Below are 22,650 nucleotides of genomic sequence, written 5' to 3' on the forward strand. Positions count from 1 at the left end.
CAAATAAAATAATAGTTACGGAATGACATTATAAACCGGTTACATTGAGTTAATGGGAAGTCTGTGGACATAACGTGGAAGCTACACACTGCACAGTGTGGATGTTTAGGGGTGGTGCAGCAGCCTTGCCTGGCGCTTTTAAGGTAGGCAGCAGTCAATCAGGCCCTAGCTCCGTTTGCTCCACTGAGACAAGGAACTCTCCCATGTGGGACAAGTACACAAGTTTCATCCTGAAGCAGTGACCCCTGGTACATTAAAAAAATCCCGATGGTGGTCACTTGACTAACAGGGACCCTCAGTGAACCACAGCCCATCACAGGTCGAAAGTAAGAGTAGTGACCGTTAACTCAGGGTTATCTGTGCAGATCCTAATCTGTGCTTATATTGCTTTCTTTGCACTGGGGAGATTGAAAAGTATATAGGACGGGTGTCTTAGATAAAAGGGGACTGCACAGTGCACAGTGTGGATGTGCAATGCACAGAGTGGATGTTTAGGGGTGGTGCGGCAACCTTTCCTGGCGCTTTTTAGGTAGGCAGCAGTCAATCAGGCAATAGCTCCGTTCACTCCACTAAGACAAGGAACTCTCCCATGTGGGACAAGTACACAAGTTTCATCCTGAAGCAGTGACCCCTGGTACATTAAAAAATCCCGATGGTGGTCACTTGACTAACAGGGACCCTCAGTGATCCACATCCCATCACAGGTCGAAAGTAAAAGTAGTGACCGTTAACTCAGGGTTATCTGTGCAGATCCTAATCTGTGCTTACTGTATATTACCTCATTTGCTTTGTGTAAATCGAAAAACGTATAATGACGTGACGTGACGCTATGTTGAGTTTACGGGGTGTCCTGTAGACACGAGGGGACTGCACAGTGTGGATGTTTAGGGGTGGTGCGGCAGCCTCGCCTGGCGCTTTTAAGGTAGGCAGCAGTCAATCAGGCCCTAGCTCCGTTCACTCCACTGAGACAGGGAACTCTCCCATGTGGGACAAGTACACAAGTTTCATCCTGAAGCAGTGACCCCTGGTACATTAAAAAAATCCCGATGGTGGTCACTTGACTAACATGGACCCTCAGTGATCCACAGCCCATCACAGGTCGAAAGTAAGAGTGGTGACCGTTAACTAAGGGTTATCTGTGATCGAGGAGGAGGAGGAGGAGGAGGAGGAGGAGGAGGTGGAGGAGGAGGACGAGGAGGAGGAACATAAGACCTGGAGAGAAAAAGGGCGCGGGAGAAGGGTAGGAGAAAAGAGTGGAGGGAGAAGGGAGAGAGAAAAGAATGGTGGGGAGGGAGGGGAGAGGAGGGAGGAAGGAAGGGGAAAGTTTTTAGGAAGTAGGGTGCGGCGAGGAGAGAGAGAGAGAGAGAGAGAGAGAGAGAGAGAGAGAGAGAGAGAGCGAGAGATGAGGTAGTACACAAATAAAACGAAGTCAAAGAACAAATACTGGGGGAGAAAAAATTAAAAGAGAGAGAGAGAGAGAGAGAGAGAGAGAGAGAGAGAGAGAGATGTGGTAGTGCACAAATAAAACGAAGAAAGTCAAAGAACAAATACTGGGGGAGAGAAAAAATTAATAGAGAGAGAGAGAGAGACGTAAGAAAAGAACAAGAAGCAAAGACACACCCGCCTCAGCCGTAGGTAACAGTCTGGCGAGAACCGGCAACTCCAACTCTCTAGGGAAGGGGTTACCGGCCTAACAATATTTACATCCCTTTCCCATCCTCTTCCGTCCACTTTCCATCCCTTCCAACTGCGCACAAATAAAGACAATAATATAGTCGAATTATTTAAGGGTGATCTAGGGAATGGGAAGGGAGTTAGGGGGGATAAAGTAGGTTTTGGTAAAGGGGCGAGAGACAGACCGGGCGGTTGGGGTTAAGTTTAAAGGCCCGTATCCCAGAGTGAAATGTCAACAAACGATGAAGACTCAACACGGCCAATCAGTCAGCCTGTCAGTCACCTACGCTAATAAGGAACATATTTAGAGAACTTAGAAAAATAATGAAAAATGTTGTACACGCTTTTCCTGACGATACTTTCACTTCATAATTATCCACATTATAAATACTCATTATTTCCATGACAGATGGAAAAAAAGGTAGTGTAATTTTTCAACTCACCTCGCTGATATTCTGAGCGGTATTCTAGTGGGTTTAGGTGACGTCACTGCACAAGCACACAAGATGGGTCCTCCTGCTTAGGATGTTTCCACTTATTTATTTTTTATTTATTTGAGGGGGTCAATCTCCGCCTTCTTGTCCCAGGCTCATTTGGACGTGAACCCTGTGGACTTCAGGCTTAAATATCCCTTCTGCAATCTACCATCCTCCTTTCGGTCACTACAGTGCTCCATCGATATCGCAAACGAGGCGAACACAATGTATAAGTACGAAGTCTCTGTCACGTGGGAAAAAAAAAAAAATCATTCTCTCATTAACCCGTGCTTTACTAACCTCTTCAGTTCTATTGTTTACTTTTCTAGATTATTTCTCTATATAACCATACGATTCCATTCACCTGAGAGAGGACCTTTTTGGCTGAAATATTTACATTAGTACTGTTGTGAGGTTATAAGGCTTTCCAGCACTTTTCTTGTTTACTAGAGCATACGTGTATTGCTTAATTCACATTAGTATTTACTTCCATTATTGTTATGCAAACTGTGTTCAGAAAACGCTGTGAAATCCATACCTGAGGATACTGAGGTGCACAATGTAAATAAATCGCCATGAAAGAGTTTTAGGGAGCCTTTAAAGCTCACTAAAAATTGCCTTTATAATTGCCACTGACTTCCGCAAAATGATTTGTCGCTCTTCACTGTATTTGATTTAGCTCCTTCACAATGATTTTTTTTTTCTACCTCCAACAACAAAGCTGGGAAGAGGCTATGCATTCGCCTGTGTCTACCTGTGCATATCTCAAAAAGTTTTATCTGACTTCGATGCAATTCGGTGGATACGTGGGCAATGGGTCAAGGATGACTTGATCACATTTTGAGGCAGGTCCGGATCCGGATGCAGAAATAAATAATCGCTTTTATTGGCGTCAATAAACAAGTCATGAAGATAAAAAAAATTGCGAGAATATCAAGCGCCCGGCTAGCTCAGTCGATAGAGCATGAGACTCTTAATCTCAGGGTCGTGGGTTCGAGCCCCATGGTGGGCGTCCACAACATTTGCGTGGCAGGTGGAGCTGCTCACCATCCACCCTACTGGTGTGCTGCTGACTTCAGGGGTCTCTATGCTGAGTGACAAGCAAAACGGCTTATCGCAGCCCATGGTGGTACTATATACAGTACAGATAATTATAACCACATGGACTTCGTGTGTGTGTGTGTGTGTGTGTGTGTGTGTGAGAGAGAGAGAGAGAGAGAGAGAGAGAAAGGGGGAGGGGACGGCGTAGAGAGAAAGGAAGAATCACCAAAAAAATCAAAGAATGTGGAAGGGAAGGGAAGGGGAGGGAAGAGTGGAGGGAGAAAGGATGGGGGAGAGAAGGGAGATGGGGTGGGGGGAGAGAAGGGAGATGGGGTGGGGGGGAGAGGAACGGGAAGGGGAAAGGGATGGGGTGAGCACAGTGTCAGGTGAACCACACAGGTGAGAGGCCATCAATCAGCAGGTGACAGGCTCAACCCTTGCCTCTCACCCTACCACCTTCATCCCCCATCACCCCACCCCCTCACCCTCTCATCACCCCCACCACCCTCACTCCCTCATCTCCTCCACCCCCTCACCACCCAATCACATCCTTCCTGCCCCCTCCTCTTTTAACCTCCCCCCCTCCAAACCCCCCCCTCCCACCGAACCCTCCCTTCCCTTAATCACCCCCTCCCCCACACACCTTCGACTCTCTCTCTCTCTCTCTCTCTCCCTAGTACCTCCCTTCCCCGTCCTCTTTAACCTCCCTCCCCCTCCCCCTCCCTCTCTCCCTCACCTCCCTCTTACTTAACCATCTTCTTAATTCTATCGATAACTGGAATAAATAGCTGTGTCCATTTTAAAACACCCATTGTGTGTGTGTGTGTGTGTGTGTGTGTGTGTGTGTGTGTGTGTGTGTGTGTGTGTGTGTTTTGTCTTCAGGAGCCGCTAGTGGATGAATGATGTGCCTGTGTTTGTTTCACTATATTTGCTGCATATCAGAAAGCTACCGTATATATCCATCTATCTATCCACTCATCTGTCCATCCATCCATTTACTTATTTACCTATCTATCTATCTGTGTCTTTGCTTCCGAGATCTGTAGCACACCACAGACGTCACTGGTTGATATGTCCCTTTTAAAATCTTATGTAAATAAACCCCATCACTCCGAACACATTTTTTTTACATTGGCCTTGCTACACGTTTTTCTTCAGCGGAGAACAGGCTTCTCGAACTGGGGGGGTTACTTATACTACAGCGTCTCTCTCTCTCTCTCTCAAAAAATCGTGGGTTGGTTTATAAATGGATAACAATAACAACAGCTGCAGCAGCAGCAGCAATACTACTACAACTAATAATAATATAATGACAATAATTCTTTTCCCTTCAAGTGCATCGTGGGTTGGCAGATAAATAAAGGACCGGCACAGCTACTTTTAGGGCTAGCTTCACCTTACAGTAAAATGATGTCACCTACTTCCTGCTATCTACACACGATTATTGTCAACTTCTTAAAGGCCTGCTGTGAGGGGGATAATAAAGCCTACTGTATATCTAACCCCTCCATTACCAAAACTCTCCCTAGACCTGATTAAAAACGTCCAGAGATAAGAATAACATTAAAAGAAAAAGGAAGAAGAAAAATGTCCCTGTAGGTTAAGTTACTGCTACACCTTCGCCTTTTTACACACCAGGAGCATCGAGGTGACAAATGGATACCCCGACACTGCCACTTTTACGGCTAATCCGACGGAACAGTAAGGGTGTCAAGTTAAGTGGTACTAGGAGGAGGGGGGAGGGAGATTAAGTGGTTCACGGTCTAAATGGGTGGTTGGTGGGTCGTTGCTAAGGAGGATGAGTGAGTTATGAGACGGTGTTAAGGTATACGAATTATCATTATTATTCTCATTAGCAATATCATCAGCATCCTTATTACTCTCAATATTAGTGTCTTTACTAACCTTATCCCCGTCATCATCATCATCATCATTACGAACACTATCACCATCATCATCATCATTATGAACATCATCACCATCATCAACATCGTCATTAACTTTCTTAAACTTAAAAGATGTATAAATTTGTTTGTTTATATTTTAATTGTCACTTATAACACTACCAAACACTTTACAACATAACTTAATTGAACATTTTCTGCACGAGGATATTTTTTTCGTACTATTACAGGGCTTAAAACAAACAAAAAGATTAGGCTAGTAGTGAAGGGGTTAATGAAGACTATGGCCCTAGCACCTCTTCCTTAGCGATTTATTTTTGGATATGGCTGGTTAATACCCTTCTGTACGTCATTTATGCAGAGTATGGCGATATTAGAAGGATTTATATAACACAGACTAGCACAGCACGGAGTAAAAAAAATAAATAAATAAATCGCTCAGGAAAAGGTATTTGGGAGCTTCCATTACCGACAAGAATACACACCTATATCTCATCCCTCTACTTTAAAAAGCCTCTTCGAAACTTAATATAATTGTTAGAAGATAATTAGATTGAATATTTAGTAAGTCATCTAAGTGAAGAAGGTTAGATGTGTATGAGTCTCCTTGTTTACCTTCTTATCGTCTTCCAAACACCTCACAAGTCTAAGATGCTTACGAGGTGTTTATAAGACTGTTGCTTTATACTTTATCTTAACTTACAGATATTCAAACACTTGTTGGTTGTTTAGGAAGCTCACCCCCCCTCAGTCACTGTGGTAGGTAAGACACACACACGAGGACACACACACACACACACACACACACAATCCCACATAATTATCTTGACACTAACCCTTCCAGAGCAGAGGGCCAACTTAGGTATCTTATTCATCACTTCAGGACGATGACGCTACTTCTTATATCGTCCCACACCCAGACGATTTCTTTGACAGCTCGCGAGGGACCCGTACCAACGAAAAGGTCTGAAACAAGCTCTATCAATATTTTCTCTACTACGACCATTTTCCTTTTTTCCTGTCAACTCTATCAGTCTTTTCTCTACTAGACATTTTTACTTTTTTTTCCTGCTAATTCAAGGCTTTTTTTTGCAGCTTAGAAGAGGCCAGTGAAGAAGGTTAGAAACAGCCTTCAATAAATATAATGTTTCTTATTTTTGCTTTAACCTAATGATAAAAATAATTGGCAGACCCGGAGGAAAAAAAATTTACTGAAGTATATTATCAATTTCAGTCTACTTTTTCAGCTAGCAAACATGAAAAAGGCAAAGTGTGTGTGTGTGTGTGTGTGTGTGTGTGTGTGTGTGTGTGTGTGTGTGTGTGTGTGTGTGTGTGTGTGTGTGTGTGTGTGTGTGTGTGTGTGTGTGTGTGTGTGTGTGTGTTTTAAGGAACGAATGCACGTGTATGTAAAGATTTATGTGTATCAGCCTTCCCCTAAACTACAGTAGGCCAATCCTGAGAGCAGTAACCCCAATTAAACCGTAAACCCAACACGCCCACCGTATATATCGTTAAAACCACTCACACCAACACACCCATTTTTTAGACGCCAAATTTTTCACATCCCCACCACAGAATGTATATACGAAAAAAAGAAAAAGCTAAAAATGAGAAAAAAGTTAAAAAATTAATGTTAAAAAATTTGTAAAAGAGTAAAAATGAGTAAGAGTATGGAATAAAAAATAGGTAAGGAGTAAAAAAACGAGTAAAAATGTAAAAAAAAAAAAATAAAAGTCCAAAAATTTTTTCAAGCTTGTTGTGGCTACTGTTGATAAAATTAACTGCAGGGGTGATTTGGATTTCTTTACAGTACGTCTTATAGCCCTGAGAGAGACGCATTCACGTGGTGGCACCGATATAACCTGGCGGCTCCACTGCCTAGTTATACCCACGTCCCTCAACTCCTCCTCTATCCCCCGAAAATGTGATGGTGAATTGCAGGAGGGTAACTATGCATGATTTCCACTCGGTTCACGTCCATGCTACTACTGCTACTACTACTACTACCACTACTACTGATGCTACTACTACTATTACTACTACTACTGCTGCTACTATTACTACTACTACTACTACTACAGAATTTGTGGTAGGCTAAGGGTTACAATGCTATGTCGATTAATTGGTTCAGTACTTTTGGATGTACTGTACTTCGATCTTACATTCCGGCTGGCAGCGAGAGAGAGAGAGAGAGAGAGAGAGAGAGAGAGGTAAATCCTGTAACTCTCCACACATCACTGTTCTTTCTTCTCTCACTTTCTTCCACCTTTACACTCTCACATTTCCTTCTCTACCCGGAACACACCATACATATATTCAGTGTTTACAAGCACTCACTCACGGGCGCTAAGTATGCATGATACGTACAGACATATACGTATACCTATGAATATTTACCTTATTTAGATATACAAACATACAGGTAATGCCACTCAGGGATGAATGAGGCTGGTCACTCTCATCTTAAATGCCAGGACCATACTTTCCTAGCCCCGGGCTCCTACGCTCCTCATGGGGCAACGTAGGATTAGATGATGGATGGATGGATGGGCAAACATACATAGTTATACACCCTTGAACAATACACACAATCACACTTCACTGAAACTATACACAAACATACGTATACGGAAGTGCATGCAGAGCACATACACCCAAACACAGACAAGGAACACATACACACAAAAACACAAAAATAAAACACACACACACACACACACACACACACACATACTCTCACACACGTTCAATGTCCCACGTACGCCATGAATAATAAAAACTAATAAATTATACAAGGAATGAAAGGCTAAGACAGGAATAATTGCCGATACAAACCTTGGGTGAAAAAGAGCAAGGTCAGTATGTGTGTGTGTGTGTGTGTGTGTGTGTGTGTGTGTGTATCTTCCTGCCTACGTGTGCATGCGTGTGTCCTTGTTTATGTGTATGCATGTGCGTGGGTATAATCTGGTGCGTGTGTGCACTTAATGGGATACCTGCGTGTTAGTTCATGTGCACATATATGGAAATGGAGTGCATTGTGTGTGTGTGTGTGTGTGTGTGTGTGTGTGTGTGTGTGTGTGTGTGTGTGTGTGTGTGTGTGTGTGTGTGTACTTTCTTGTCTCCATGTGCGTGTATATTCGTGATGGAATGTATGTATGGATTTGTAAATATGTACCTTGGTGACTGGTTAGGTGTTAATGTCAAAGTTCTGGTGTGTGTGTGTGTGTGTGTACTAGCATTGGTCTGTTTCTGTGCTGAGTGAATGTGAACGTGTGTATGTGCTAGCGTGTGTATGTATGTGTGAAAGCGTGTGTATGTGCGCGTGTGTGTATGTGTGCGTGTCATTGGTGCCAACTTCCGTTCACTGTTGTGGTATTTCTTTTTTTTTAATGACACGATTCTGTCACGACCTCGCTTTCCCTTCCTTCCCTCCCCCCCCTCTCTCTCTCTCTCTCTCACACACACACACACACACACACACACACGTCACTGAATTCTGCATACCAAAAAAGTGAATTAAAAATTGAATGAATAAATGAACTTGTGAATTTATGAATGAGTATGCAAAACAACACATGATGAGTCTATAAATGAATGTATGAACCGATGAGTGAATGTATGAAGCTATGAATGTATGAATAAAGCAACAGGTGACTTACTGAATATGAATGAAGTTATGAATAAAATAAGGCAATGAAGGAATGCATTAACATACAAAAATGTTCTTAAATGTGCATGTGTGTATGTGTGAATGTATGTATGTATGTATATATCTATGTATGTATATCTATGTATGTATATGCATGTATGTATGTGTGTATGTATGTCTGTACCGATGAAAATGAATCAAAGTCCGAACGAAAGAAATGATGAAAGAAAGAAAGAATGAATGAATGAATGCATGAATGAAGAAAAGCATGATTCAACCAATCACTTAATCTTTAAAATAACCAAACAAGTCACACACACACACACACACACACACACACACACACACACACACACACAGGTATCGGTCACTCCTTGGCTAGTAAATAATGCAGGTGTATGATTGTGGAGTGGCCTTCACCTTCACAACCACCATCACTATTACCAATATTACTGACACTACCACTACTACCAACATTACCACTACCATCACCACCACTACTACCAACATTACCATACCATTACCATCACTACTACCAACATTACCAAACCACTACCATCACCACCACTACTACTACAAACATTACTGACACTATTAACTACCACCATTACTATCACTATCACCATTACAACTATTTCTATCACTGTCGCCACCACCACCACTACCATCATTATTATCACAGCACTATAACGATCACCACAACCATCCCTTACCATCGCTACCACCAGTGTCATAATTACTACCACAACCAATACTACCACAACCATCACTACCAACACCACTACCATTACTACTGCCCCTATCGCTACCATCATTATCACTACCACTACTGTTACCACCATCACTACCACTATTACTATCACCACCACTACCACCAAAACAAATGTTCATATAGCAAAGTATCAAACACACACACACACACACACACACACACACACACACACACACACACACACACACACACACACCACCATACATGTGTGCGTGTCTCTCTGTACAACCTCTTAGTATTGGTGACAGTGTAAGTGTACATGAGTATTCACGTGTGTATACATTATGTATAGACACGCAGAGAGGCTTACATATCTTCCTAGGCGATCAAGTATACATATCCTAGTACTGTATGTATGTATGTATGTATGTATGTATGTATGAGCTGGTATGTATGTATGAAAATATTTGTGTAAGTATAAGTTTAAGTAGTATTAGGATTAGTACTGATAAACGGTATAGCAAGTGTCATTAATTTTTACCTTTTTCTTCGAAGTGTAAGGGGACGAGGCTAGGCTGCTTTACTGTATACATTTACTGTACATTTAAGGGTAGATGACCAATGGAAGCGATTTGTTTGTGGCCACCCCTTACAGGATTTAGGCGTCTGGCAAGAGATAGACAGACAGATAGATAGATAGACACAGATAGATAGAAAGATAGACAGATGACTAATTCTCTCCCCCGACGGCGTTAAGATCCAAAAAAACGAAGTACCTCCTGGGAATCGATCTTAAAGAAGGTCACCACTCCAGCCAAGACGCTTTAACCTCGACTGAGAAAGAACACTATACCTAAGACAAGCTCCTTCTCGGATGTGTTTCTGCAGGATAGACAAGGAGGGAGTAAGATCTGTAACTGTAACTTTTTCTCTCTCTTAGTTACGAAGGGAAATCTATCGTAGTTATGTTTTTTTTTTTTTTTTTTTTTTGAGGATGGATGAAGAATGGAGGGGCCTGAAACTTCTCACGTCTCTTGTTCTCCATGAAAAACTAAATCGCATGAGAGCAGTTGATTGGACACACGTATATACTTTCTGCAATGCTGATGTTACAGTTTTATTGCAAGGTCTTTACTTGTGTTTTACCCTGCTTTACTTCCTTTAATTCTGTTAGCTCTTTATTGGTGACTGGATCCCAAAAAACTCGCTCAGTAAAACGTGCTTATTGTAAAGGAATGATGGTATTGTATTTTTTTGTTTTGTTTTTTGCGATATAAAAGAATGTCAATGTCACTATCATCAACAATTATCCCCAATACCTTCATGACTACTACTGTTGCTACCACTATTACTATCTACCATCATTTCCACACCTGCCACCATTACTACTACTACTACTACTAACAGACACCATCACAACTACTGCCACCTTCTACCATTTCCACACCTACATCTAAAACCATCATTACTACTACTACTATCATCACAGTATCACCAGAACAACCACTATTACTGCCATAATGAATAACACTGTTCCTACCACAACCACCACTACCACCACCACCTCCATCACTAATAACACCAAAACCACTACTTAAATACAAATTTCACAACTATCACCATTACTACTACCACCACTAAAACGACCACCACAGTTACATTACCACAACCACCATTTCCAGCACCACTACTACCACCGTCACAAACATCAACCACCACCATCACCACCACCTCCAATAATTTTTCTATCACCATCATACGTGTCATTCCTATCACCATCATCACAACCACCATATCTGTCACCAATACCTCCACCAATCACCACAGCTACCACACCCACTACCAATAATATCACCACCACGATACCACCACCACCGCAGCTACAAGAACCATCACGTCACCACCACAACCACCACCACCACTAATATCACCACCACCACAGCTACCACAATTAATTATGTATTAGCAAACTCCTTCACCACAAAGAGATGGAGGGGGGGGAGGGAGGGGGGGGAGAAGGAGAGAGAGTGAAGGAGGGAGAGGGAAGATTGAGAAAGTGAGGATGTGGGAAAAGAGGGAGACGGAGAGAGGGGAGAGAGGGAGAGGAAGTGAGGGACAAAGTGGAAGGGAAGGGAGGGAGAGGGAAGGAAGTAACAGGGAAAAAGGGGGAGAAAAATCAGAAGAAATAAAATGGGAAAAAATGGAATGAAACGGAAAGGAAAGGGGAAGGGATGGGGAGAGGGAAGGGAAAGAAAATAATGGGAAGGGAAGGAGAGGGAACAGAAGTGGAAGGGGGGGAAAAGTAAGGGTAAGTAAGATGAAAGAAAGGAAAGGAAAGACTAAATAGATGGGAAGGGAAGAGGAAGGATAGAAAAGAGGAAAATAAGTGGAAAATAAGCGGAAAATAAGGAAAGAAAGGTAAAGGAGGGAAAAAGGAAGGTGTCAGGAGGAATTATGTAAGGTAGGATATTAAGGGTGACGCCTGTGGTAGTTGTGGTAGATATGGTTAGCGATTGTGGTAGCTGTGGTAGATATGGTTCCCGATTGTGGTAGCTGTGGTAGATATGGTTAGTGATTGTGGTAGCTGGAGTAGTTAGGGCCAGTAATTGTGGTTGTAGGGACAGTTATGGTCTGTGATCGTGGTAGTTATGGTTTGTGATCGTGGTAGTTATGGTTTATGATTGTGGCAGTTATGGTTTATGATAGTGGTAGTTGTGGTCTGTGGTAGTTATGGTTCGTGACTGTGGTAGTTATGGTTTGTGATTCTTGTAGCTGTGGTGTTTATGGTCAATCATTGTGGTAGTTGATGTTGCTAAGTAACCTCTGTCTGTCTGGCCGAGGAGACCCATTAACCACAGGCAAGCAATTACCCCTACAGGGCCGTCCTGCTCAATTACTTGATGCTCCCTTGCGGCAGACAGCGCCTCTCTACAGTGAGGCGGGGGAAAGCGTGTGGAGGTTTGGTTCTCGAATGGACACCGCATTTGCGTCTCTCCACCCAGTTAACAGGGGCACCATAGTAGGCTCCACACCACCCCGTTATCTGGTTATATATGGTTACCACCCAGCGATGTATATGATTTCCTTAGTTACAGGAAACCATTAGTCTTGTCGCTCAGTGTAGAGTCACTTAAAGGCAGCACTACATCGAGTGAGTGGATGAAGGGTGCCCCCACCTAGCTGAGGTCATTATGGATAACTAATTACGATGATTGTGGTTGTTTTGGGTTAGTGATTTGTGGCAGTTCTGGTTGTTCTAGTTAGTGCTTGTGGTAGGCAGTGAAGCTGGAGGCAGTGGTAGGTGTGGTAGGAATGGTGGTGGCTCTGTTGGTAATGGTGACAGGTAGTGATGGTAGCTGTGGTAGTGGCAGCAGGAATGGTGGTTATGTTTTTATTGGAAGTAGGCGATGGTGGTAGTTGTGGTAAGAAATGGTGATGGTATTACGTGTGGTGGAAGGTGATGGTGGTGATAGATGTAGGTGAGAGTGGTAGCAGCTGTGGTAAGTGATGGTGGTAGTGGGTGTGGTTATGCTGGTAGTAGTGGTAGGTGGTGGTTAGAGTTGTGGTAGGTCTGATGATCATATTGTGGTGGTGGCAGGTAGTCTACTTGGTAGTGAAGGCGATTGTGGTAGGTGTAAAGAGAATGGTAGTTACGCTGGTAGTTGTGGTTGTGATGGTGGCAGTGGGAGTGTCAAGAATGGTAGTTGTGGTAGGAAGTGGTGGTGTTTCCGGCCGATGTGCTGGTTGGCACTAATTGTGGTAGTTGTGCTAGTTGTGACACTTAATTGTGGTAATTGACATGGTGGTGGTGGGTGTGGTGGTGGTGGTGGTTGTTCGTCTCCCAGCGTTGACACAGGAGCATCAGAATTTCCAGTTACTTTCACACAACTATCTTCAAGCTTAGGGGATAGTCTCGTGGTGAAGGGGTTAACGAGGGATGTATTTTAATCTATTCAGTTCGAAAAATCTATCCTAAAATGAGTTGTTCAGTGGTAGTAAAAATTCAAAACACGTCATTGTACTGAAGATAAAACAAGATTAAAAAAAAAAAACATGCACAATACGTAAACTACACACAAAGACAAGATCGAAAAAAAAAAAAATCGAGGAATACAATAATCAACAAGTGCAATACCCGCGCCCATCAACTGATCAAAAGGTCATCAAAAGGTCGAACATCTGACTTTGCCTTGTACCCCTGACCTTCGACCGACTGCTCTAAAAAATCAAATCACACCATCCTTTCCTGACCCTCAACACCTCCACCAAGTTTGGTGTAAATAGGATCAAAATTGTGTGAGATGACCTTCCTCGTGACCTTAATATATGACCTCTCCCTGTTACCTTGACATTATCTCCTTTTCATTGCCTTACCCTGAACCCTTCCACAAAGTTTCGTCTAATCGGATAAATACTCTTCAAGCTGACCCTGCCCCGTTGCCCTGACATCTGACCTACTGTTCTCAAATAACAGGTCAATCCCACGGCTGATCCTCAACCGTTCCACCAAGTTTCGTTAAAATCGGATGTAAATTGTTTGCTATTTTGTTCACACACAGACACACTGGTCACACTTTGTCCTTGTCCTGTGGCGCTGACGTCGACTGTTCTTATGACCTATTCCTTTCGTTCTTGCTTTACCCACGACCCTTCCACTAAATTTGTTAACAAAATTCGGATGCAAAATATTTTAGCTGACTTTGCTAGGCCAACCTCTGACCCGGCCCTGTGACCTTGCCTTTGATTTACTGTTCTAAAGAAAAATAGGTCATCTCCCTGACTGACCCTTGACCCTTCCATCAAATTCTCTTAAAATCGGAAAATGACTACAGAGATACTTTGTCAGAACGCACACACACACACACACACACACACACACAATGGTCTAAATCTCCCAACCCTACGAAAAAGCACCAGTGGTAAATAAGGTTGGACTGAAAATGAAATCAAGAAATCGCAGGATGTGTAAAATACGATTCAGGATGTTACCAAAAATATATATAACAGGAAAAAAATCATGTCGAAAGTGTTCTTGGATTTTAAATATTAGTTTCCTGGTCTTCAAGTGGGGAAAAAAAGGATATGAATTCCACCACATCATAATAATTAGTTTCAAAACTCGTACTGATGGATACATAATGTCAAATCTAACATAAAACACACCATACGCGTTGTCATACTACTTTCTTACAGAAAAACTGACACGTTGTAGGAATAAATCAATATTAGGTTCTCATATTAAACCCAGAAAAAATAAAAGGCAAATACGTTCAAGGATACCGCGAAATATTAATGTCAAAGATTTTCGGAAAACACGACGAACACGTTCAAGGACATAAAAAAAGAGTGTCTCTGATTAAAGACAGATTAAGACAGACACATTTTATATACGTGTGTGTGTGTGTGTATATATATATATATATATATATATATATATATATATATATATATATATATATATATATATACACATATATATATATATATATATATATATATATATATATATATATATATATATATACACACACACACACAGTTGTGACGAGAATTCGCAGTACAGTCAGCAAAATGAGAGGTGTAAAGAAGCAGACACGGCAAGCAGAGGTAAGTAGGGATTGCAGGGGAGTGCGGGGAATAAACGAGCAGACAACACTTAACACAGAATGGGTAGGGGAAGGACGGCAACAAAGACACTCCACAAGTTATGAGTGTGTTTATGAGAAATGTCTTTAAAAATCATACACTGGGTTCTTTAGCAAACAGGAGTCATGCCGGCCATACACCACACATATACAGGGCAACCAAACACCACAAACACACTTGACATACGCCAGCCAAACACAAATATCCACCAACCAAACAACATAAAACAAATCAGACACGCAACCACTAAACAAGCAAGATATACGCAATGCAAACACCACAAGCAAGCAACACAAACCAAGCCCCACGAACAAGGCACAAACCAAACACCTGAAACAAGACCACAAAACCCAAGTACCACAAGAACAAACAACAAAAATAACACCCTTCGTCGACCGTAGACCTGCGTCGCGTCTTCTAGTAGTGTCAATCTATCCTATTATGTTCCCTGACGATCTAATGAGAAACAAATGATAATGACTCTAATGATCAGGCAGGGCCACTTGGGGTACACTCTGACCCTTCACATCTATTCCGTCCCTGATAGATTAAGAGGGTTATTTACATCTATTTAACCCCTTTAGCCCGATGACCCTCCATTCAATCTTAGCTACCAGACGATTTTATTCAGCTTAGGAGAGGCCTTTTGTGTTGAAGTTAATGAAGGCTATCTCTAGTTTAGAATATATATACACACCTGAGTTTAATATTATCACCTGGAGATGATAAGAAAAATTAAGTATATATTCTGGAACTGAAGGGGATAAGATATTTCAGGTCAATTTAAGATCCTTCATACCATATTTTTTTTTTTTTAACTCATTTGTTTTCCCTTTCTCTGTTCTGTTATTAGAAAAAAAAAATCAAGGTGCTCCCATACCCACTCCGGTCCAGGTCGATTAATTTAGGTCCATTCAAGTAGGATTAGGTCACACACGCCAATTTAGAGAGAGAGAGAGAGAGAGAGAGAGAGAGAGTGAGAGTTTTCAATGAATTTCGTCAGTTGTATATTTTCTTCAGACGAAACTGGAAAGATAGTTTCTCTCTCTCTCTCTCTCTCTTACATCCATTTTGGGCCATGTGGGTCAATTCAGGTCAGCTTAGAGTAATTCAGGTAATTCCATTCCGGTCCAATTAGGTCCATTCCAGTCCAGTTAGGTCCACTCCGGTCCAGTTAGGTCCAATTAGGTCCATTCCGGTCCAATTAGGTCCATTCCGGTCCAGTTAGGTCCAATCCGGTCCAATTAGGTCCATTCCGGTCCAGTTAGGTCCAATCCGGTCCAATTAGGTTCACTCATGTCCAATTAGGTCCACTCAGGTCTAATTAGGTTCAGTCAGGTCCAATTAGACCCATTTAGGTTCATTCACACCACACTCACACCCACACCCACCAAGTCAGATTCCAATTAGATCAACCATACACGAGATATCGTGCTAACATACATACATACACAAAAAACATATGCATACATACACATAAACATACCCCTTCGCCACACCTATGCCTTCAGGTGTTTAGACGGAGGTAAGGGCGCGAGAAGCTTAAGTAATATCTCGCTAGGTAAAAATCAAATGAAAATTCGTACCAAAGGCCACACTTACGCAAAAAAGGCGTCAAAAGAACGTACGAAGGAGGTGGAGTGAGAGGATGAGGGAGGTGTTGTGTAACGTGTGACTTGAGGTGGGTTATTAGCCGGGATGAAAAGGTGCACACACTTCCGCTCTCCCTCCCTCTCTCTCTCTCTCTCTCTCTCTCGTACCCCCTTGTCCCATACCTCACTCTCAGTTTCTCTCCCTCTCTCTGAACTCTCTTCACTCTCTCACCCCGTACCCTTTGCTCTCTCTCTCTCTCTCTCTCTCTCTCTCTCTCTCTCTCTCTCTCTCTCTCACACACACACACACACACACACACACACACACACACACACACACATACACACACACATCTCCTGATCATCGAAATAATCTGTTTACATATACTGTTATTTCCTCATCCTTAATGACTCAAGCTTACATCCCGTCCACACACACACACACACACACACACACACACGGACCATCACGAAGCCAAAGCACGTGGTTTACACAGGAGTTCATTATACTGTTTGGAAGGTGAGGGTGAACTGCTGCAGAGAGTGACGATAATTGCTTTATTATTATTATTATTATTATTATTATTATTATTGTGCTTACTGTTATTATCATCATTACTACTACTGCTACTACTAGTCATGAAGAAGTGCGATGGAAAGATTGCAGACCCGTAGTATTGTCTTTTTCTACCACTGATCTACGTGAAATCAACAGCAGAAGGACGAAAATCTAGGCCATGTTAGTGTAAATAACTAGATTAACTTTTTAGTCTGCCTATCCATCTCTAATACTATGGCCAATATCTATCTATCTATCTATCCATCTATCGTTTTCCATCGCATCTATCTATCCATCTTTCCAATATCTATCCTTCTCATATATGAATGGCTCATTACCGTCTATCTCCGCATCTATCTCTCAGGCTGTGTATTTCCTTCTCATGTCTGTCTATCTACGTATCTAAATATCTATTGTCTATCTTCCTGTCTATCTAGCTTTCATTTAACAGATATCTTTCTACTTCTAAATCTGATCTCGAATATTAGTTCTTGATTATTTCTCTTCTCCATCACTATATCTATCTGGCTATCTACTATGAACTCCTCTCTCTCTCTCTCTACCTGGCCCTAATATCTATCGCTCTACCTGTCTATCTATCCATCTACCCCGCTCTCGTAATATCACTCATTAAAGTTCTACCCTACTCTCTACGCGACCCCAGTGCTCTCTTTCTACTCTCTCTACTCTCTCTCGCTCACCTTGGTTTTCCCTCCTCCCGTCTCTCCCTACCCCTCCATGTTCTTCTTTGTCTCTGTCTGTCTGTCTGTTTGTCTCATTCTCACTCTCTCACCTTCCCTTTCCCTCCCCTCCCCTCCCCACACACCCCTCTCCTCTTCAATCACTTCCTGTACTCTCTCTCTCTCTCTCTCTCTCTCTCTCTCTCTCTCTCTCTCTCTCCAGTAGCGTCTGTCTGTCTGTCTGTCTGTCTGTCTCTCTCTCTCTCTCTCTCTCTCAGGCTGAACAAAATCGTCTGGCGTTAACAGGAAGAAAATACACCTGTCTCATCGTGCTGAAGAGGTTAAAAAGGCACCTTATTTTCTGTGTCATGTGTGTATCTATGTAACACTAAATTTCTCTCTCTATATATGTCAATTCGTCTATTCTCTCTCTCTCTCTCTCTCTCTCTCTCTCCCCACACATATTTCCTTCCCTTCCACATATTTCCTTCCTTCTCCATACATTCCTCAAGTCTCTCCCTCACTCCCTCCTTCCCTCCCTCCCCTTCCCCCTTCTTCCCTCCCTCCCTCCCTCTTGGTATATTTGGCTGAAGGGGGAAGTTAAATATAGAGGGGGAGGGGAGGGGAAGGGGAGGGAGGGGGGAGGGAGAGAGGAGAGGGCGAGGTGAGAGAGAAGAGTACTGCACAGGTTAATTATTTCTTTCTCTCTCTCTCATCCTTCAGTTCTATCTTCCATTCCTTTTCTTTCCTCTTCCTTATTTCTTTCTTCATTCCTCCTCTCTCTATTCCAAGCCTTCTTCCTCTGTAGTTTCTTTCTTTATCTGTCTGTCTGTCCCTCCCTTTCTCTTTCTCTTCCCTCCCTCCTTTCTCTCTCCATTCTTTTTCATCCTTAGTCGTCTGCTGAAGGGAAGGCAGAGAGAGAGAGAGAGAGAAAATAGAGTACAGGAGGTGAGAGAGGGGAGAGAATTTGAGGGACAGGGAATAAAGAGAGTTGGGGAAGGGGAAAGAGAGAAATAGAGAGAGGAAGTGAGGGGACACAGATTAAGGTCAGTGAACGGAAAGAGGGGAAGGGAGGGGAAGGAAGAGGGGAAAATATGAGAGAGAGAGAGAGAGAGAGAGAGAGAGAGAGAGAGAGAGATACACATGGCCAGACAGTCGCTAAGAATAACACTTACTAATTGCACACACACACACACACACACACACACACACACGCCAAGTCCGTCACAATCAACTAAGCAATAATATAAAGCAAAATAAATGGAAAACAAAATATGCAGGCACTGAGTCGAGAGTCACCTGTAATTAACTCTCAGGTGTGTGTGTGTGTGTGTGTGTGTGTGTGTGTGTGTGTGTGTGTGTGTGTGTGTGTGTGTGTGTTTTCTTGGTTTATATTCCATGTAACGACAGGTAATTTTATTCAGGTGAGAAAATCGCAGGTGCCTGAGTTCACGTGGACAACCCCCCCCCTTCTCTCTCTCTCTCTCTCTCTCTCTCTGGCGTTGGCGTGCATAAGAGCCACGTACTCCATATCAAATCCGTTGCCACTGACGCCTAATCAACCTGTCTATCTCGCTAACGAAAAAATTACCTGGCGGATTCTTTTCGTCGATGCAAAAAAATAAAATAAATAAATAAATAAATAGAACAGCCTCCCAATAAAAAAAGCTATAGGAGAGATACACAGTCGTCACTTTCCTTGCGAGGTCCCCAATCCCATTTTCAGTAAGACAATAATACTTATCAACAAAGACACGTAAATCAACAACAAATGTAAAACTTGGGAGGAAAGGCTGTAAGAGAGAGAGAGAGAGAGAGAGAGAGAAACTGTGAGAAGCAAAATTGATGGGAAGAAATCTGTGCCGTGAAATACAAACTTGAAACAAACGGCCGAAAATGAAACACACTTGAAACAAACAGAGACTGTGGAACGCAAACCTGAGCGGAACAAAAAGTAGCACCTGTGAAATCGTTCCTTAAGTTGTCTTTTTAGAGTTACTTAAGCAATGACTCTACCTTCTACTGCCTAGGAACAGAGAAATGACCGAAAATAGGTGCAGATTAACCTAAGTATGAAGATGAGCAGATAGGTGGGTGGGTAAGCAGATAGAAATAGATAGGGAAGAAGATGAGTAGATAGGAAGGCAGGTGGTGTGTATGTATGTATGTATGTGCGTAGGTAGGCAGGTAGGTAGGTAAGTAGGTAGGCAGAGACAGGCACGAAAGGTAGAGATGGGTAGATGTGATACCAGGGAGTATGTATGTATTTTTGTATGTGTGTATTTATGTACGTGGGTAGGTAGGCAGGTTAGAAGACAGACAGGTAGGTAAGTAAGCATGTAGGCAGGCGGGAAGGCAGGTAGGCAGGCGGGAAGGCAGGTAGGTAGGTAGGCTGGTAGTGCGAGATGAAAAACAGAGGAAAGATACTCAGGGAAAGAAAACGGAAAGAGGGAGGTAGGTGGGTAGGCATATATATAGAAAACATAAGAGGGAAAAGGGGGGAAGGAGAGAGAGGAGGGGGAGGAGGGAGAGAGAAGGGGTGGAGGGAGAGGGAGGGAGGAGGGAGAGAGAGGAGGGGGAGGGAGAAGGAGGGAGGAAGGCAAAGAGGTGGGGAAGGGGTGAGTGTAGATAAGGACAGAGGGAGACTAAAATAAAGAGGGGGGAGGAAGGGAGGACAAGAAGGAGAGGCGACAGGAACGGAAGGAGGGAAGAAAAAAAGATAAGAAGGTAAAAATGAATGAATGAATGAAGAAATGGGATGGAAGGGGAAAGGTAGGAAATCAGAGAAGAATGGGTGTACGGGGGAACAAAAGTTGAAGGAAAGGAAGAAAGAATGGAAAAAGAGAAGTGAAAGGAAGCATGAGAAGTAAAGAGTGATGGAGGAAAGGAAAAGAAAAAGGAGGGATGGAGAGAGATAAAGGAGTGAGAGGGGGAGGAAAGAAAGGGAGGAAAAGTGAAGGAAGATTGAAGGGAAAGAACTCGAGACGGAAGGGGGTGAAACGAAGACAAGATGGAGGGGAGGGAAAAAAAAAAAAAAAGGGGAAGGAAAAATAGATGGAGCAGAAAAGAGAAGGGAGAAGAAAGCAAAATCGAGAGGCAAGAAAAAAAGGGAGGGTAAAAGGAGGAAAGTGGAAGAGGAGGGAAGTGATAAGAAGGGAGGGTGGAGAGGATGGAAAGAGGGAGGGAGAGAAGAAAGAGAGAGGGAGAAAAGTGTGAAATAGAGAGACGAGAGGAAAAAGACAAGGAGAGAGTAAAGAGACAGAGGGAGAATGAAAGAAAGGGAGAGGAAAGGAGGAAGAGGAGAAGGACGAGGAAGAGGAGGAGGACGAAGCCATTTTCAGTTTATGATGTTTTAATAGTGAAGGCAGAGGGGGAGGGAGGGGTAAGGGGGGGTGAGGGGAAGGGGAGGGGATAAAGGAAGGGAGGGAGGGAAGCTGGATTAGGGAGGAAAGAAAAGGGGAGGGGAAGGAATGATGATCAGGGTGAGGGATGTGGGGTATGGGTGACGAGATAAAGGAACGAAATGGGGAATAAAGGAAGCAATAAGAGGGAGATATGAAAAGAGTAAAATTTAAAGGAAGGGAAGAGGAATAGAGGGAGGGGAAGAAAGTAAAGGGAGGGAATAAGGGCAGGGGATGGATAGGAAGAGGAGATGAAAGGGAAGGGAAAAGGGATGTGAAAGACGTGGACAAAAGTAAAGACAAGAGGGAAGGAGAAAAGGTCTCAAGGAAGAAAAAATCAGGAGGTTGGATGGAAGAGAGGGAAGAAAAATGAGGGATGAGGGAGAAGACAGAGGAAGGAAGAGAGGGAAATGAGAAACAGGAAGGAGGAGAGGAAAATGAAAAACGGGAAGAAGGAAGGACAAGAATGAAAAAAAAAAAAAAAGATAATACAGAAGATGTAGGAAGAAAGGAATGAAGAAGAAAGAGGAGACAGAGAGCTGAGAGGAAAGGAGAAGGAAGGAAGACAAAGAGGGGGGAAATCAAGAGGGAAATAGAGAAAGGAAGGAAAAAACAGACGAAGGAAAGGAAGTACTGTAAAACCAAGAGGAAGAAAGGATGAAACTGTGAAAAAAAGAGGAAACACGAAACACAACAGGAAGGAGGAGGAAAAAAACAGACAGCAGAGAAGAGGGAAGAAAAAAACAGGAAGACAGGGAAGAAAGGGTGAAAAAAAATGAGAGAGAGAGAAAGGAAAGTGGAAGCGGAGGAACTAAAATAGGAAGGAGGGAAGGAGGAAGCAAAACACGAACGAGAAGAATAAAAACAAAAAGAAATGAAGGAAGGATGGATGGATGGATGGATGGATGGATGGATGGATGGATGGATAGATGGATGGATGGAAGGAAGGAAGGAAGGATGGATGGAAGGAAGGAAGGAAGGACGGAAGGAGGGAAGGAAGGGTGAGAGACTGAAAGAAAGAGTGGATGTCAGACAACCCCCCCTTCCCCCAAGTGCCCCACCCACGTTAAAATAGCCAGACTTCTGCCTTAGGCCCTCTTCCCCCCCCTCCCTTTAACCCCTTCCCCCCCTCCCTTTAACCCCTTCCCCCCCACTCCCTTTCTCCCTTCCCCTCCCCATCACTTCTCCCGTCCTCCTACCTTTCTGTCTCTCCCTCACTGCTCCTCCCGTCTCCCTCCTCTGTCGCCTCCACAGCCTGAAGTGAAAGAAAAAAAGAAGACAAGGTTTTTCTTTTTCATCTTGGTTGTGTAAATGTA

General features: G+C 43.0%; 1 non-coding gene across 1 annotated transcript; it reads left to right on the forward strand.

Moving 5' to 3' along the window:
- Positions 1 to 3,089: 3,089 nt before the first annotated feature.
- TRNAK-CUU (transfer RNA lysine (anticodon CUU)) lies at positions 3,090 to 3,162 on the forward strand. Its single transcript has one exon. It is a non-coding gene; the product is annotated as a tRNA-Lys (tRNA).
- Positions 3,163 to 22,650: the final 19,488 nt, after the last annotated feature.

This window comes from Coenobita brevimanus, chromosome 26, assembly GCF_032717465.1.
Source record: "Coenobita brevimanus isolate Jiangsu-jjx chromosome 26, ASM3271746v2, whole genome shotgun sequence".
Lineage (NCBI taxonomy): Eukaryota > Metazoa > Arthropoda > Malacostraca > Decapoda > Coenobitidae > Coenobita > Coenobita brevimanus.